Source organism: Ranitomeya variabilis, chromosome 1 (genome assembly GCF_051348905.1).
Source record: "Ranitomeya variabilis isolate aRanVar5 chromosome 1, aRanVar5.hap1, whole genome shotgun sequence".
Classification (NCBI taxonomy): Eukaryota; Metazoa; Chordata; class Amphibia; order Anura; family Dendrobatidae; genus Ranitomeya; species Ranitomeya variabilis.
Window position 1 is genome coordinate 328,303,697 of NC_135232.1, and position 15,616 is coordinate 328,319,312.

Consider the following 15,616-nt stretch of genomic DNA (forward strand, 5'->3'; position numbering starts at 1 on the left):
ACAAGCAACAGAAACCTTGGTCCAGTCCGACCAGGGGGAGGACAATGGCTCTGCAGGACAGTTGGAGGATTGGTGTCAGAAATAACACGTGGGCACTGATTCTACCCCTTCACACCAAAAAAAGGGGCTTGCTGGGTGGTCCATGAGTATGAGTGGGTATTCAGCAAACATTCACTAGATTTTGGGCAGGTAAAAGGGGTTCAACATCAAATCCCCAATGGAAGTCATCCGCCCATTAAAGAGAGGTACCGGCCTGCACCTCCAGCTCACTACCAATGTGCCAAGAGTATGTTACGAGAGATGAAGGAGGCTGGGGTAATCAGAGATAGTTGTAGCCCCTGGGCCGCTCCATTGGTCCTCATCAGGAAAAAGGATGGTACAATGAGGATGTGTGTTGATTATAGGCAGATAAACCACAATACACACAAGGATGCATACCAGGTGCCCAGAATCGAAGAGTTATTAGCTGCTTTAAAATACGCTAACTATTTCTCCATCTTATATCTCACTAGTGGGTATTGGCAGGTTCCCGTGGCAGAGGCGGATAAAGAAAAAACTGACTTCATGACACAGATGGACTTCTCTGAATTCAACTACATGCTGTTCGGACTGTGCAGCGCACCAGGAACATTCCAGAGGATGATGGAGTTCTGTCTCGGGCACAAGAATATTGAAACCGTCCTGTTGTACCTGGATGATGATGTCATCATCTTCTCTAAGACTTATGAAGCTCTGTCTAACTTTGGCCTGAAGGTAAAGCCATCCAAGTGCCACCTGTTAAAGCCCAAAGTGCAGTATCTGGGCCATGTGGTAAGCACCGAAGGTGTGGCACCAGACCCTGACAATGTCACCGTGATCAGGGACTGGCTGAAACCCAGCAACATCCACGAAGTCTGACAGTTCCTCGGGTTGGTAGGCTAGTACCGAAGGTTCATTAAGAACTTCACTAAGATAGCTGCACCCCTGCAAGACCTGTTAGTGAGCCAATCCAAGAAGACCAAGTGCAAGGGTCCTCCGTTTGAGTGGAACGACAGGCTGGAAGGATCCTTCACTCGGTTGAAGTTGGCTCTCACGGGAGATGAGGCACTGGCCTACCCTGACTATGACCAACCACTTACACTTTACTCGGATGCCAGCAACGTGGGATTGGGAGCAGTGCTGTTCCAGGTGCAGAAAGGCAAAGAAAGAGTAATTGCCTACTCCAGCATGAAGCTTCGTCCCACTGAAAGTAACCCCAAAAACTACAGTTCCATCAATCTGGAGTTCCTCGCCACAGTCTGGTGGGTAACAAAGTGGTTCAAGCACTTCCTGGCCTTAGCAAAATCACCATTTTCACGGACAACACCCCGCTGACTCACCTGGAGTTGGCAAAACTAGGTGCATTAGAGCAGTGATGGATGGCCCAGTTGTCCAACTGTGAATTCACCATCAAGTACCCTGCAAGGCACAAGGACGCAAATATCAATGCGTTGTCTAGGATGCCCAATTTACCAGAGGTGGGAGAAGATTCAGAAGCACTCGAAGAGATTGAGTTACCATCCTTCCATCGCCCCGGGGTGACCCAGTACTCTAATTATGTGAAGAACAAGCGCAATGACAGGCGAGAAGCCACGCTGAACCCATAGCCCCACCATGGATGGGCAGAGACGCAGGATAGCGACCCAGCAGTCCGTCTGGTAAAAGAGCTGCTGATGCAAGCCGATTCACACCCTGGTCCAGATGCCCCACAAGAGACTCAACAGTTGTGGAAGGAGAAGAGCAAATTGTTTATCTACGACGGTAAGCTGTGTCGGAGAAATATCGGCCCACACACTCATGAGCTGGTCTGGCAGATGGAAGTCCCGAGACAAGATGCGCCAATGGTCTTGGAAGCATACCACGATGGAGCAGGACACTTTGGATGGAAGAAGTTTGAGGTCCTACTTTGTGGAAGGTTCTGCTGGATTGGCATGAAAAAAGCCATTGAAAAGTGGTGCAGAGTGTAGCCCATGCAACCTGCGCAGAAAGGACCGTGACAGCCAGAGGGCTCCCCTACAGCCCATAGTTACCAAACAGCCACTTGAACTGGTGGCCTTTCACCACGTGAAGCTAACTCCAAGCCGGTCAGGCTATGTCTATGCTCTGACCATTGTGGACCATTACTCCAGATTCCTGATAGTCGTGCCTGTCAAGGACCAGACAGCGAAGACGGCAGCCAAGGCCTTCTAACAACACTTTTGTCGACCACACGGATACCCTGAAAAGGTACTCACCGACCAAGGCCCAGCCTTTGAAGCAGAAGTGTTCCAGGAATTCTGCAACCTGTACGGATGTAAGACGATAAGAACAATTCCGTACCATCCACAGACCAGCGGTATGTGTGAAAAGATGAATCAGGTGGTAATTGACTTACTGAAAACCTTGTATTTGGAAGAGAGAAACTTATGGCCAGAGAAGTTGCCAGACAAGGTAGATCTGTACAACCATATCCCGGTGAATTCCATCAACTGCACTCCAGCTTACCTAACGAGAGGAAAGCAAATTACCTGTTCACCTTGATATGGGAGTCCTAACACCAGAAGTAACCTCCCCAGATGCAGATTGGGATACTGAGCAACAACAGAAATACCACCAAGTACAAGAATGTGTGGAAAGAAGCTTGTCCCAGGAAAGACAAAAACAAGAAAGAAACTACAATCAATGTGCCCCGGCAAATCCCTTGTCATCAGGTGAACAAGAGATAAAGCGAAAAAGAAAAATGCACAAACTTGATGACCAGTGGGAAGCAGAACCATATACCATCTTACCATCAAACTTTGATAACACTAAAGTGTGTCTCATAAGCAAAGATGGAGGAGAAACCTCGACTGCAGTATCAAGGGATCATCTTAAAGTGTGCCCTTACAAACTGAAAGAGAGAGAAAAAGACCCAAGCACTTCTCAACCCACGGAAGAAGAAAATAGAATCCATACCATTCTTGGAGACTTTCCCAAGTCATGGACTCAGGCAAACCAAGCAATAGTGGTTCCTGTTTTGTCTTTTCCCCAGTTGGAAATACCAGTAAAGGATGTGACTCAAAATTGTCCTGAAACAGAAGAGACTTCACACCAATGGGCTCAAGCAGCAGACATCATACCAGCAGTGGAACCAGAGAATCCACCCACTGATATCGGTGAATCTGTCATGCCCACAGTGAGCAGAAGTACTCCTAGAAGATCAGGTACACCTGTGCTACCCAGAATTCCCAGTAGTGTAGCCATAAGAGAGCACATAACACCAGTGATAGCAAGCCTAGTGAATCTGGTAAGATCACCCTCAGTGCCTGTGCTACGTAGATCAACCCATAGTACCAGAGGTCAGATCCCAGCCCGTTACAGGGACTAAAAATGTGAAATGTCAATAATTGATATTACCTGTGTAAAAATGTTTGCTCATATTTATTGGGAATTTTAGATGGACAATAGGGTACTGGATGGTGAATTGCCCAAAAACTGTCACTGTAAATAGTTGGCACCTCCAAGGTGCACCCTGGTTCTACCCACATTGTCATCGTGGGTAGGGCCTTGTTTGTACACAGACCTGAAGCAAAACCGTCTGGCGTGGCTGAACACTGGGTCAGGATGTACTCCTTGTAGCCCGCCCAACCCTACGTTGGGGGTTTATGACGGGTACTGTTGTATATGAACAAGGACACCATGGTATAAGACCAGTCGCATTTATATAAATTCTGTTTTGCAAAGTTTAAGCCAATAGTGCCTCCCGTAAGGGAAGAAAAAGTTTGTATCTGTTTACCCTGTTTAAATGCCTTTTTCAAAATGTTTTGCACGATCTAACCTGTACTGTTTATGTTTACTTTTCCCAGTCCGGGAGTACTGGATTTCACGGGGGGAAAATGTGGCACCCCAGAAGTTCAGGTACCACAGTGATATTGCCTTCCTCTTGGGTAGAGTGATGCCATGCCTGGAAACTACGAGAGTCCCTTTGGCAGGTAAGCTGCACATACAACATATTCTGACTCCAGGCCAGAAGGGGGAGCTCTAAACCCGGTTTAAGGGGAACTTCCCTATATACATTCTGGTCTGGAGGAGGAGTTAGTTAGTCTGGTGCAGACAAGAGACAGTGAAGGAGCACAGGAGAACTTAAGAGCTAGAGGAGGGCTGCGCTTGGGCCCCTCTAAGCTGAGCACAGAAACCGGGCACTGGGAGCCTGAGGCTGTGTGGAACTACAAGTCCCATGGCAGAACTGGAGGACAGGAAACTAAAAGGGACTTGCCCACATAACACCTAAGGTACAGCAACAACTGGAGCCCGGAGTCACGTTGTACGCAGACCCCAAGGGAACTGCTCAAGTTGCCTACCGTTCAGGTACAGTCCCAGGACAGGAGAGAAAGAGAACCTTGTTAGACAACCACAGGCAGCAAGGGACTAGAAACCAGCGCAGAGTGTAAGGCTCCCAAGCTGACCTGGCAAAGGGATTCCCAATTGTTTTCAGGCTGCCTGGACGCCATCACCACCTGTTGCCGGTACCCTGGACTGAGGCTGTCTACATCAGTAAACCAGGTAAAGACTGCAACCCTGTGTCTTCCATATATTTGCCGGCATTCACCATTCTTGCCATACACATCGGGAGCTCTGGGGATCCTGCTTCACCAGTGGGAAGCAACGCCATCTTTGCTGCAGCACCATTGCCCCAGAGGACACCTTTAAGCAGCGTCTGTCACCTCTGACTGAGAACCACAGGTGGCGTCACGAACACAAACTTTATTCGTTTATTCGTTTATACCTCGTTATAGACCTTTTACTTGGGTGCTCAGGGCCATGGACCGGGTCGCTGCCACCGTGACCACCCCTTTAATTGTGACCAGATCCGGTACTGAGTATGCGCAGGCCCTGGCCGGCAACTCAGATAGGGCTGAATGTGTGTAAATTTGGGTACCATTCATTCATTCCATAGGTTCTGGAGACACAAATGATTGTGCTGAGTGCTGCACTCGAGCTCTCCCACAATCATATTACACAAGGGAAATATGTTTACTGCAGGCGTGTAAGTGACCTTCTACAGCTGTCAGCAATAGAGAGGGGTCCTGTTTTGGATAATAAACCAACATGATCACAGCTGTTCCAAATTAAAAGAAAATTAGTTTATTACAATAAGAGTTTGTTCACATAACCTTATAGTTATGGCCTAGAACTATCAGGTGTCTTATCAGGGCCCAATATTATACCATGGGGCAGAGCAGATCTGCAATTTTTTTCTCATACTAATTTGGCAAGAGAAAAAAAAAATCACAGCAACTGGCCACCTCCTGATGGTCACCATCAAGAATGTTCGTGAAGTGACCACCAGATTAAGTCCATCATCATTGTTCACCGTGGTTCAGCTGGACGTGGCTCTTCTTTAGTACATGATGTTCACGAAGGAGTTACAAAAGCATTCTTTTACAAAGCAGATATTCTATTTAGTGTTCAAATTGTTTTTATTGAAAATGTTCTAATTATTAAACAAAATGGAGTTAAACAACATGAAGGAAAAGAAAAGGAAAAATATGGGGAGACAAGGGAAAATAAAGGAAAGCGGGAGATGGAACTATCGCAAAGCAATAACAGTTACTCTATCTCTGATACATGTACCAAGAGATATTAAGGTCAAGGGTAAGACAATGGAATTATTATTTCTTTCACACTATCTCACCACCTTGATAGTTTCATTGTGACATATTATGTAAGCTAGCTAACTATGTTCCTGATCAGGGCTGCCAAAAGGAATTTCAGGACCCCATAATGGCAACATTTTCGGGCTCCCTTGAGACTCCTTCCAGGCTTCACCCCATTTCTGCCTCCACCCAAACCCCGCCTACACCCCTCAAACTTTCCACAGTCGCACCACCCACTCTTGGAAAAACTTTTCTGCCCCATCCTCACCAATCACAAAGTAACAGTTCCCATGGAACCATATCACATAACATCAGCTTTTGTTTTGACCAACAGATTATTTAAGCCTGCCACCACGACAAGGTAGACTCTTTAGGCAGGGCCCTACTCTACTCTAACGTATTAACAATTTCTTAAAATATCCAATAATCTTTTTAGGTATATTTTTATTTATTTTTCTTTAAGGGAATGTGTCTCATACATTTTTTAAACTAATTGAAATCAGATTGTGATAATCTTTTGTATAATCTGTATTTCTGATTGCAGATTATTGTATTCTTTTTCCTGTACATTTATGGAAGCTGCTCTCCTGCCTGTTTGGGGATTTGGACATTGTACATACACATGTGTATATATATCATAAAAAATTATAGGGGACTCTATTTCATTGGGAAAGATTTCTATTCATGTTCGCATGTTTAGTGACATGCAGATGTCATTGTGCAGAAAGGGGAAGAGGTGAGCTGTGACACTACCTACTGTGAATGGTGGATTCTGTTATCTCTCATTGTAATCCTGCTTGTTACGATAATGAGGTGACTGCTAATAAGGGATTTCTTCTGGACATGCCAGTCTATTAGAAAAATCATTTCTGTTTATTTATTATTTTATTATATATGGGGTGACATACTTTAAAGTAAATTCTTGCAAAACTTTAAACTATGATTAAAAGGATTGGCCATGTTCTGGTTATTGTTGATGAATGTGTTTGAGATGATAGGGCTCTTACTAATATGGCATTTCTTGAATTTCAGCACCAAATATGAAATATGGGAAACAGAAATATAGGCTATGCTGAATTTCTGCACTAAATGCCTTTTAATCATCTCATATACTTGTAGATTGTGAGCCCTCGCGGGCAGGGTCCTCTGTCCTCCTGTACCTGTCATGACTTGTATTGTTTAAGATTATTTTACTTGTTTTTATTATGTATACCCTTCCTCACATGTAAAGCGCCATGGAATAAATGGTGCTATAATAAAAAAATAATAATAATATACGCATTGGTTAATAATAACCAGAGAGTTGCAAATGCCCAAAACATAAAAGCTTCATAACACATTCCAACTAAATATTTTGCTAACTAAATCTATTTTCATAAGAGTCATTTAGTTAAATCCTTTGGTCAATTACATAAAGTATAACTACTCAACCAATAGGATATAAATATACAACATATATCACCCCATGTAACTAATACCACCTACTCAAACAAAAGGATGAAACAACAAAGATACAAAACCAATATGGTAAAAATATATAAATTTTATTATGGTAAAATTCTCCTTGAAAAAGCCACGTCCAGGCAAAACGTGCATTGGAGCTAGCAGGATACTATTGGGTATGGACTGTTTAATATTATAGGATATTTGCTCTATCCCATTCCCCTTTGCTTCTTTGATTTTCTGAATGCAGGCTTGCAAAATAGATGTTGGCTATGAGATATGGGATATATTCCTTGCACTATTATGTTTTTTATTTTGTCTATAAACCCACTCCAATTATTGCACTAGGGGTTTTTTTGTATTGTTCCGTTGGTCTTCTTTCCCCTTTTTTATATGTGTATTTTAATATTATCATAATAAAATGTATATATTTTTACCATATTGGTTTTGTGTCTTTGTTGTTTCATCCTTTTGTTTGAGTAGGTGCAATTACATAAAGTGCAAAACAAAGACAGTGCATAAAACCAATCAACACAATGAAAATAAGGTCATTTTGTGAGATCAAAGAAACATAATATAAAAACAACAAAGAGTATTGTGCACAATGTAAGGAACTGAACCATGTCCGACCCCCTCTTTGCTTCTACTCACCGGGCACCATACACTCGTAAGGGCAGTAATGCCCTGATGGCGGCACTGTTCCTGCCTATTGTGAAATTACACTTGTTGACAACCTATACTGCATGAAGCATGTAGATAGTCTGTATAGATCATGGGATATCAGACATCCATTCCTGGCTACTTATAGTTGACATTTCATCTAAGTATTCACTCAATCTTTATTTTAAGGGAAACTGTCATCCCCTGGGACATATATGACCTATTATATGGGCACACAGGTAATAGGTACTAGTCCTACCTGTATGTCTCATATTAAAGGTCTTGTTGTGGAGAATTGTTATATTCTGTCTTTATGTTAATGATTTCTTCCAGGCTCTGGGGCGGTCGTTGCCTGGAAGAAATCCCTGCCCTCTGTCCTCATTACAATACTACCCTGCTCCCATCAGTGTCAGTTATGTCCCCGGAATCCTGCGCCCTGCACCTTATCGGCGAGCACACCAGAATTCACACCAGATCCCTGAATGTAGTACCCATAGAAGGGAGTATGACGTATGTATTTCTGAAGGAGTGCAGGGCGTAGGTGCGGAATTCCAAGGCCAAACTGAGGTGCATAGGAGGGGGTAGTATTACAATGTAGAGAGGAGGCAAGGATTTCTTCCAGGCAAACGCACACCGTAGAGCCTGAAAGAAATCATCAACACGACTGATTGCCCTTCAGACGCGCTCTGTCATTACGAACCACGCAATGGGGTGTAACCACGCAGCAGACTGACCTCGTAATGGGGTGTACCCATGCACCAGACTGGCGTATGTGCAGAGACATAAATATCTGGTCTACCTCTCCTGCCACTCCTAGGTTTTGTATGAAAAAGCTCTGTAGTTATAATACTGTTCAGGTACAGCTATCCGATAGCGCTATCCATGAAGAAAGTGAACGGGTAGCGCTATCCGATAGAGCTATTCCTAAAGGAAATGAATGGGTAGAGCTATCCGATACCGCTATTCCTCAGTGTTCCTGAGCGTAAGCTATTTTACATGGTTGAGCGCCCTTGGGATCTGCCCCCAAGGCCCTGCCCATGCCCAATGTTTGGTCCGTAGACCGCGGCTAGGAGTTAGTCCCGCTTTTGTGTACAATTTTTTTTTACTTTTACAATTGTTAAAAAGGTTAACAAAAGACTTCTTTGTACACACAGTTGACAGTAAACCATTTGTCAACATTAGGAATAAGTTTACCTTGCTTCTGTGTCTCAAATATTTTGACCCTTATTTGTTGGCTTCTCCTTCCCCTGGAGAAAGCCACATATAACTGCCCATGTGAAAACACTGAGAGATGCAAATAAATTCCTACAATATCCTAGGACTGTCCTTGAGATTTATTGATGGTCACTGTAAAAGCCAACATGACAGGAAACTGATGCCGTCGCATCTGGATTGGCAAGTTTTTAACTTTGGAAATCAGGTCAATTCTTGGAATAAGAACTGTCTGACCCTTTGCTTTTCCATTTAAAGCAACGGCATGAATAACATTTGCTTTTAAGCTTTTCATATAAAGCCTTGTGCCATTAAAAAAGGCCACGCTTTCTGTTAAGATTATGCAGGAGCATAATTACAGCTCCTGGTTTCAGCTTTAGTTCATGAGAAGGCATCCCAGTGGGATTTAAAGAGTTAAGAAACTCTACAGGGTAATCTGTGAGAATCACACCCTTCTCTTCCGCAATTGTGTCGACGGAGCGATATGTTGAGTGTTCACTTTGAACTTGACTAAGAATTTTGTCGTTCAAGGCCTGATCGTCATCATTCAATGGCGTAAGAATTGCTTTATTGGCAATTGCTTCTATCGTTGCATCGGTAATCTCACTTGAGTTGCCAAAAATAGCTGTAATTAATTCACCCTCTTCAATAAAATAATTTGGGATATCAATTGTGTCTTCTGGTAGACCATATACATTTGACAACTCTCCATTGCCAAGTTTCAGTAACCATGAGTTGAACTCAACTTCTTCCTGAGACGTTCTCATATTCTGTTGTAGCTGGAACCATGAAAACTGATTCCAGGATTTTGAGTATTGAATGGTGGACTGTACAATTTGGGCACTTTTTCCACCTTCCACTATTGGTAGGGTTTGACGAAAGTCACCACCATTTATGAAAACTTTTCCACCAAATGGTCATTTTTTTCCACTTATTTCTTGGAACAAATTATCCACAGCGTCCATATTAAAACAGGGAGTCATTGTTACTTCGTCCCAAATAACGACAGATGACTCCCTAAGCTCCTTTGCTTGAAGTGAGGTTGGCTTAATTTTTGACACTGTGGTCTCATTTGTTGTAATTCCAAGGCTAAACTTGGAATGGTAGGTGCTACCCTTTTGTAGTAATGTAGCCGCCAATCCAGTGGAGTCTACTGAGCAAATAGACTTCTTTTCTGCTTGTAATGTCTTGTGCAAGCAGTTGTACAAAAATGTCTTCCCACTGCCTCCTGGGCCATCCAGAAGAAACAGTGTGAGCTAGTGTCGTCTGGCTGTGATGCAGCATTGACTGCTTTCATAATTGCATTGAAAGCTGATTTCTGAGCTTCATTATGCATAGCTTTCAATAGCTCAGCCTCCTGCTTTATTACAGCATAATTCAGTTAGTCCAGTATTTCATCTGGAACATTTACTGGAGTTGGCAATCTGTAGTCAGCACAGGACTTTTTATTGCTTAAGAGCACTTCATTAATATCACGAAGAGCCAGTTGCTCAGCAATTTCTGGAGTATACCGCCTGGTGTAATCCTCCATAAATTTGGTTTTATATTTTTGCCATTATGCCAATGGTTTAGCTGGTTCACTATATACACAAAGCATAGCAAATCATTTGCGAAGTTGGTAGGGCATTTGGAAAGCGATTGCATCTGTTATACCATCTTCCCATTGGAAATCGTCTTCCAAAATATGAAGATCAATGCACGCATTTTTATTCGTGTCATGTACAACTCCATTGACAGTCCTTAAGTCAGCATAAGACTTTGCTCCTCTTACATGAAGTAAAAGGTGTCTTTGGTAACACAGCTCACCATCTGTTAAAGAGACTGTATACATTTGGGCAATTGTTTTCCCTAATTGAGCCCGTCGTTTATTCAATCCTTCTGGTACAGCTTTTCTATCCCAGACATAGTGTTTAGGGATTTCACTGTACAAATACTAACGGGCAGAAGCGTCAACTCTGTTTAGCTCAAAATAAGCTTGCAGAGTAGAGGCTATTGAGTCCGAAATAACCATATCCACATTACCATCTTCGAAAAACACTTGCTACATGTTTTCAAGGTGAACAGCAAGCCTTTTAATGGTATGTGAAGCATCATGCATTATATTTTTTCTGATTCTCCACATACCCTCAGGGGTGCTTATATACCGCTTATATTCCAGTTTTAATGTATCAAACTTGATATTTGTACAGTCATGTCCTTTGTATACATATTTGAAAAGATATTTAACACTTTTTATTGAAGCACATATCTCAACATTGATATGGCAGTTATACTTGAGTAATAAATAGGGATTGCATGGAACTACCCACCTATTGTCGATTTCTCGCGTTCCTCATCTGGTTTTCCCAGTATTGAGTCGACGGTACTGTGGGTAACCATCAACATTGGGGTTTGCCTCTGTATTAAATTCCTTTGGGAATTTTTTTGCGCATTGACCATCTGTCATGCATATAGCACCACATTGATCTTCGCCACATGGGCCATGAATCATGTGCTTCATCACTGCCTCATGCAGTTTTGGATTTGCTGTCTCATTTGGGATTTCATCAGAGACCAATTTGTCAATTATTTCTTTGTCCCTCGGTTTATCTTCCTCTCCGAGGATTAAGAGAATGTGAGCGTGTGGTAGTTCATGCTTTTGAAATTCTATTACATGCACATAGGCAACTACACTGCCAAAAATGTGTTTTTTCAAAATCTCGTTAAGCACTGCTTGGAGTTTGATTTTAAATACCCGTGCAACCAAATCTGATCTGAACTCTGGCCTTTGCCACGGTTCTATGATTTCAGTAATTTATTTCCACTTTGAGTTACAGGTCATCGTAACAAAAAGATCTGGCTTTCCGAATTTTCGAACAATTGTCATGACGTTTTGGTAATTTTGTTGCATAGCTCTAGGGCTTCCAATGAAAGTGGATGGTAAAATTACTGGTGTCCCAGCTTTTAGCCCTTGGTGTAATGCAGCATTATGGATGTGATCACAAAGCCAAGAGAAAAAGAAGCCACTGAACAATTATTCGCACACCACCCATAATGAATATCAAAAGGAACAACTTTATTGGTAACACAATAATTAAAAACACTTAAAAGCAATACAAAAAAACTCCCCCCATCAGGTCCATTGTGAAATAATGGCTGCAACAAAAACATGAAACATGCTCAATGGTATGCATGAAAAAACACAAGAAGATAAAGTACTGCACAAATGGGTCAGAGACCAATAACTGGTAAATAGAGCCCCCTAATGTAAAAGACATATACCCATCAACCCCCAATCGACGTCTCTGCCCACGCAGTTTCAATGCGCACGCGCCAGTAAAATAGCCAGCGGTCCGCATAGAAGCCGGGGGAAAAGGATGATAGCAGCAACTGTGGTTAAGATAGATAAGAATAGACCACAGCCAGGAAGTAGGCAAAGAGGAGAAAACAGATATTGAGAATGTACCGAAGTTCAGGAAACCCTCTGACCACCAATAAAAAGATGAAGCCCCAGAAACCCCTGAATGGTACCAAATATATGTCGAATATCTGTTGGGGCAAGGAATAGTTAGAGCATAAACAGGAGAAAGCAAAAACAGGAACAATGATAAAAACAACCCTGCACAGTGTATATATATATATATATATACAATATAATATACAAACTGAAATACAAACACATCAATGCATAACAACAAAGTATATATAAATATAAATATAATATGGTCTAAGACCATTCTAAACTGTACATCCCAGCAGGGACAAGAGGAAAACGATAACCAGCCACTGTAGCTTAGTAAGCGTCCACAAAAAGTCCTGGTCCATCCACTCTCATCGGGAAATCAAAATAGGCACCAGCTGCAGTCCAATATGTGCCATATTCATAGATAAGAAATGGCCACAAAAAGCATGATCAGGGGCTTGTCCAGACCAAGATTTGCACCAGGACCATGTTCCTGGCTACCAACTGGCCAGTTCAACCCAGGAAACCCGTGAAGTGGAGATCCTCATTAATCCCCTGGGGTGCTGTGGAATGAAGCAGGTAGATCCAACGAGACTCAGTTTGTAAAAGCCGTTTGTGTAGAGAACCACCTCTGCCCGAGCTCCTGACATGCTCCAGACCCACAATCCTGATATTGGCACAGCTGCCCCCATGATGGAGTAAAAAATGTGAGGCGACTGTGCTGAGTGTCTTGCCCTTACGGATATCCACGGATGCCGTGTTGATGGTGGAAAGATGACACTGCATTCTCCGTCGTAGTTCTTGCGAAGTCTGGCCTACATAAATACAAGGGCATGGACAGATCAGGGCATAAACCACATGAGAAGATTTACAGTTTATATAGGCCTTTAATTTATGCTGGGTTCGATCCACAGGGTTGCAGAACATATCACGGACAGGATGCATGAATGGACAAATACTGCAATCCCCGCACGGAAACGAACCCCTCAAAGTTATGCCCCGGTTCAGCCTCCAAGTGGGCCTCCTATAATGACTTTGAGTCAGTATGTCCTTAAAATTAGGGGCCCTTCTAGCTGTAATCAGTGGCCGAGCACTAATAACCTGAGATGTTAATGTGTCAGTGGCTAAGATTCTCCAGTGGTCATTCAAAATCCTGCTCACCTTAGACCATTGGGTATGATAACCCGTGATGAACCGCACGTAGCTGTCAGGCCTCCTCCTATTGGTGGCAAGCAAAGAGTCCTGAGTCTGCCCACTAGCCCTCCGATAGGCCCGGGAGATGCACCTCTTAGGATAATTCCTAGTTTTAAATTTTATCGAGAGATCCTGTGCTTCCTTCCTAAAGTCAGAGTCCTGGGTACAGTTGCGCCTGGCTCTGAGGAATTGACCAATCGGGACCCCATCCCTAGTATGCTTAGGGTGAAAACTTCGATAGTCAAGAAATCCAGTGACGGCCGTAGGTTTCCGATAAAGGCATGTAGACAGTAGGCCATCCCGACATCTGACCTCCAGGTCCAAAAAGTTCACTGCAACAGGAGAAAACTGATAAGTCAAAAAAATATTGAAGGGGTTCTTATTGAGGACCTCCATGAATTGGGAGAATTCCTCCAAGGAGCCTGACCAAATGAAAAAAATATCGTCGCACCCTGTTCTTGAAAAGGTCAGAAACAAAGACGATAGTAAGCTCCCACCACCCTAAGAAAAGATTTGCGAATGAGGGGGCACACCGCGCCCCCATGGCCACACCCGAAGTTTGTAAATAAAACGCGTGGTCAAATAAGAAAAAATTGTGCCTTAGAGCAAAATCAAGTAGATCGACAATAAAGGAATCGTGTAGTCTATCCGAGTTTACCTGTCGGTCGAGGAAGAAGAGAACAGCCAGCATGCCGTCATCATGATTGATGTTCGAGTATAACGACTCGACGTCACAAGTGACCATGAGATCACCCGGGGCCAGCGCAATATCTTTGTGGACACTGATAAAATGTGAGGAATCTCTTATATATGATGGAAGTGTAGTCACAAGGGGCTGCAAGAAAAAGTCAATATAAGAACACGCCCTCTCACACAGACTGCCCATACTGGAGACTATGGGGTGACCAGGGGGGTTGGTGGTACTTTTGTGAACTTTGGGTAGCATATAAAAAGTTGGCGTAATTGGTTGGCTAACCCAAATAAAGTCCCTCTCATGTAAATTGATAATCCCTAGTTCAAACGTTTTATCAAGTAATGCCCTCAACTTGGTGGAATATACCCCCGTGGGGTCAGAGGGCAATCTGCGGTAGAAACGTGAATTATTTAACTGCCTATGTGCCTCATCCAAGTACATATGATGGGGCCATAGGACAATATTGCCACCCTTGTCAGCCTCCCTGATGAGAAACTCTTTGTTGTTGCTGAGAGAAAACAGAGCTTTACGCTCTTGGCTAGTAAGATTAGTGCCCACACCAGATTTAACAGATAATGCCTCAATGTCCTGTTTGACCAGCTCAAAAAATTTTTTTACAGCTGGAACCGTGGAGAGAGGAGGACAGACCATAGACCTATTTTTGTGTGGGAACCGTGGCCTACCTCTAGGAGAATCTCCTTCATCCAGCAGGTCCAAAAGGTCCTGAAGCACTCTCTGTTCTGTTTGATCGGGGATAGACAAGGGACGTGACTGGTTATGTAGGACCTGTAATATAATTTTCCTACAAAAAAGAAAGAGATCTTTAATGAGTGTAAACTTGTCCATCTCCTGGGATGGCGAAAAAGTCAAACCCCTTCTGAGTACAGATGTCTCAATTGTGCTTAAAGGATAATTAGATAAATTAATAATTTGAAGAGAATCATTATTTGTAGAGCAGTCATACTCACGAGCGTCATCGGTGGACAGTGGAATTACTTGTGGTTCTTCCTCCGTTGATTGTAATACGCAGGCCTGCGGTTCCTGTTCCTGGTGACACGCGTGAACGGGCTTACGTCTCCTCCGCCCACGCCTGGTCCTGAACCTGTGTCTGGCTCGCTTTCCGCGGAAGATAAAAAATCGCTAGACATATATCCCTCAGGGGATCCATAACGCTGGCATAACTGTTGAAGCGTAATGCCTTTTGATTTTGTTTTATATATTCGATCCTGTCGGATTCAATTTTGATGTAACTGTCAACGATAAATTGTTGTGTCAACTTCCCAGCATTTTAAAGGGGATTGAACTTGTCACGAATGGCAAGCCTGTATGCAAAGTACG

General features: G+C 43.1%; 1 long non-coding RNA gene across 1 annotated transcript in view; it reads right to left on the reverse strand.

Annotated features, from left to right (window-relative positions):
* Window positions 1-15,380, reverse strand: part of LOC143817323 (uncharacterized) — a 37,505-nt gene extending 22,125 nt beyond the window's left edge. Inside the window, exons 1-2 of the long non-coding RNA XR_013224115.1 lie at window positions 15,247-15,380; window positions 14,962-15,080 (exon numbers count right to left, since the gene is read on the reverse strand). This is a non-coding gene — a long non-coding RNA (uncharacterized LOC143817323). The remainder of the gene's footprint in view (window positions 1-14,961; window positions 15,081-15,246) is intronic.
* Window positions 15,381-15,616: the final 236 nt, after the last annotated feature.